The sequence below is a fragment of the Anopheles gambiae genome, chromosome 3 (assembly GCF_943734735.2).
Source record: "Anopheles gambiae chromosome 3, idAnoGambNW_F1_1, whole genome shotgun sequence".
Lineage (NCBI taxonomy): Eukaryota > Metazoa > Arthropoda > Insecta > Diptera > Culicidae > Anopheles > Anopheles gambiae.
The window spans coordinates 2,723,472-2,727,613 of NC_064602.1; positions in this window are offsets into that span (position 1 = coordinate 2,723,472).

The window sequence follows — 4,142 nt, forward strand, 5'->3', positions numbered from 1 at the left end:
CGCCACCACCTTGACTAATGTAAATCATGCGCTGTAAAAGGGGAAGGAAAACTAACCGGGATAAGCTCCCGATTGCTGCCTTCCATTCCGGTTTTGCCATTTCGATCGCGCAAACCCTTCAACGCCATGCGCTTGCCGGTCCTCTCCTCCTCTCCGTTCGTTCGTTCGGGCCGTTCGTTTTCTGTAAACAGATTTAAAACTTCCCGAAACTCATTAGAATTTTAATGCAAAGTGACGGCAGGCGGAATGGCGACGGATGCTGGTCTCTTCTAGGAGCGCGGCCCTTCTAAACTACACGCCACGCCAGGCGCTAGTAGAGCGTGAGTAGAGTTTTTCTTCTCACCAGAAGTGATTAATATTCGATTGTGCATGCGAGACTGTGATGAGAGTGCAGAAGAAGGAAGCAATTGGGTCCCAGAAGGTTTGAAGGGTTGAAGGTGCCTTTGTGGGAGCTGCCGACGAAAAGCGGTTGATTGAAAATATTTAAACTCATTCAAACGGAAGGCGAAAGGTGCCAGGTAAAATGTTGCCAAAGAAAAGCTACTCTGTCGTTTGAGGTTGAAATCATTTTTGATACGTTCTAAAACAAAAACTGTTTAGACGATGGTAGCAGCTTTGACGCTGCACCTGCGTATATGCCAGGCAGACAACAATGTAGACAATGCATAACTCATGCTAAGCACACACACACACAACTGCACACACAACTGCACACATAAAGATTAATGATTATCACATCGGAACCTAAGCCACCCTCTCCTGCCTCTGGTGATGCAGAGGATGCATATTAAAATTGGCCCTAAGCGCTTCTGCATGCACTCTAATTACATCTGCTCTGTCTCTCCATCACTCTCTATCCCTCTTTCGTTGTTGTCTCTCTCTCGCTCCAACACCCATTGCTGACATTTACCGGGGAATTCCGAAAGTCAGGAAGCCTAATTAGCTACCGTTACCGTAACCGGATCTCTATCATCATCACGCGCGATGATAAAGATAATGGCGGATCGGGATGTTCGGAAATATCATTTTATAACATTTTACTGCCCTATTTTACCAACAATCAACAAGAGAGAATTTTGTAGAATTTAGAGCAGTTTTGGGCAAGGTCCTTATTTCAAGGAATTGTTTTTTTTTCCACTCCCCAACCCGCTCATGCTCACGCGCTTCGTATTTTAGTTTCCGCGTGTAGTTTTCGCCGCTTGTCAGCAGCCGCCGCCTTGCTAATAATTTAATTTTCCACTGAGAGTACGCAAATTTCATTTAGGCAAATTAATTTCTTACCAACACCGCAGCTCGCACCGCGCATGTAAAACCACCATGGTTGGTTTATAGATCCCGATTTGCCCGAACTCAATGGGGGGTGTGGGAGGACGACTACATACGACGACGTCAGTCAGTCAGTCAGGTGAACCGGGTGGTTCCGTATCATCAGCGGGGTAATAGGCAGGACTGACTGACTGCAAGCACATTGACGGATGTGCGGTGAAGGATAAGAGCTGCTGCTGCTGCTGCTAATGGCCTGAAGGTTCCGCCGGTAAAAGCCACCGCCTCCTCAGTTGCTGCTAACCGGCTTGGGAAGGGCATCAATGTGTCTAATTCTCACGGGAGACCATCACCCAGCAAATCAGGTGAGATGATAATGCGTGTGTGTGGGATAGGGACGCGTAACGATTTTTGGGGAAACGCGTAACGATTTTTGGTTTATGGGTTAACTGCGTTGTCAAATTGCTTGCGAAATCGATTCCATTCAACCGATCGATACAGCCACCAGTGGAACAGTGTTTTAACCAGTTTTCACAAATTCCAAAAAATAACAGCTCTGGAGAAGCCGGTCTTGCCACCCTTGGGCCACAGCCCGTCAAATACGGTACGGAGGCGAACGGGACTTACCTACGACCGGGTCATCAGCCCTACCAAACCGAAGAGGTCAGTGCGGATTTGACCCACCGACAGATGGACATTAGACATCAGTCGCAATATCCTTCCGTGAAGGTAAAAAAAACAACAATAACAACAGCACACCATTATGAATCGTCCCCTCTAGGGATGGAAACCTGTATTTCTTGTTTCTTTTTACAGTTTCCACCGCACCGAAAATGCACTGAATTAACGAAAAATGCTGCCCAAAACCGTTGAGAGGTTGCAAAGGCTTTCGGGGTGGGGAAAAAAACCTAACTAACCTTGTCCCATCCATTTGGTGCATGCAAATGTACTTCAATAGCGCTCGACACACATGGTTTGGCCCGAGGTAGAGGAAGAAACCGGACAACGGTCAGTTGTTCCGCCGAATGCCACCGTCCCGCCGGTCGATGAAATAAGTCCCCTAATCAAATAAAATCATAAGACGGCAGACCTGTGGCGTAATGCATAAGGACGTTTCGGGAAAGCGGTACCAGATGGTACCGACGGGACGACAGACGACAAACCCTTCGCTTACACCCCTTTGCTGCTGCTGCCGTTTGTTGAGACATTTAATTTCTCAAGACACTAGACAAAAAAACGATCTATAGCATAGCTTACAGTTTCACTTATTAAGTTTTACTATCCATTGAACGGCCGTTTCTAGGAAAAGCGCAATCGTAAACCACACTCGGTTGCGCAATTTGTAAGAAACATTAGAGTGAAGCGCGTTTACGCAGCAGCAGCAGTTTCAATTTCGCTACCAAATACATAGAGCTTTTGGGTACAGTAAACTGAGAAAATGGTGTAAATATTCTATCAAAAAACCGTCTGCTTTTAATGAGCGCTATTATGCTACACCATAAATACCTCGCGGCACACAAGCACACATACACTTTTCCATTAATCACGCATAAAATGCCTACAGGGAGTACGAAAAGTGGAAGCTTTTGCGCGTACACACTACGCGCGTGTTTCAGCAGTACAGAACCTCAACCTCAACTCTTACTTTTACGCGAACGAACGGTTTAGCTTAGTAGGCTGTAAAATTGAAGGTTATGGACGTTCGCTAGCAATGGTTTTGGAGGAGCGGGGGACGAAGCAAATTTTGCTAAGAATGTGAAAAAGTGCACCGACACTCAACTCGCCCGGTTGTGATTCAAGTAAATTTACCATCGAGTTAAGAATATATTAGCTCGATTTGTGCAAAGAAGCCCCGCATCCAACACCTTTGACCCTTGCGTATGATAAAGAACGTGTGCTGCTTCTAAGGAAAGGGGATGTTTTAAGGAAATCTTTCCCTTCCCCCCGTTACATCCAACATGGCAGTAGGCCATGTGAAAGAACAAAACACCAATCTCTCTTTTCGCGCCAACATATCCCACACCCTCTCGTGGGATGATTAACGGTAAGGAACGGAGCACAGAGCAAAGGCGATGCCATCATGAAATATTTCACTGCCTTGCTGTGTGTGTCTTTGTGTGTGTGAGTGGTTGATTTTGTACGCAGCCGGTGGAAAGGGCACAATATACAATGGCACACACCGGCGGTGTGTGTGATTCGCCATCTTTGTCGGGTCGAGCGGGTGGTAAAAATGGAAGAAAACCCCACCTCAACAGTTTCCCGGCCCACAACAAACTCTCCCTCGGGGGTGAGCGTTTCTGCGCTTATGATGTCTGCGTTCATTGTATTGCGTACACACACGCATCGTATCGCAGTAACGCATCAGGGGGAGCGACTGTGCGCTTCTGCCGGGACACTTCTACGTCGACGGGGCAAGACACACACACACACACACACACCCTTCCTGAAAGGATAAGGTCGGAGCGGTAAATGCCTTCTGAATCGAGTTTTAAAACCCTTTTACCTCTCGCCCACCCACTCGCCCGCTAGACCGTTGCCCCGTTACAGACACGGCTCAGATTCAGTGAGGTTTGAATAACATGTTTATTGATCATTAAAATTTTGACGTCGTTTCACCACTCCACTCCACCCCACGCCAAGCCGATGCCACGTGTTTGGGTGCCACTCGCCCTACAGTGCGATGATAACTCTACACAGTCCATCGAAGACAAAAATCTGTGCGCCTTGCGCCTCATTTACCATTTTTCATCCAATTTATTCAAAAATATGTACCAAAAATCATGTGCTCTGGGGGAAGAAATCATAGCAGCGGAGTACCAACGATAACGAAGGCTGAAGGACTGGGAGGCTGACTATCTTTTGTCCGCTTTCGGGGTGTA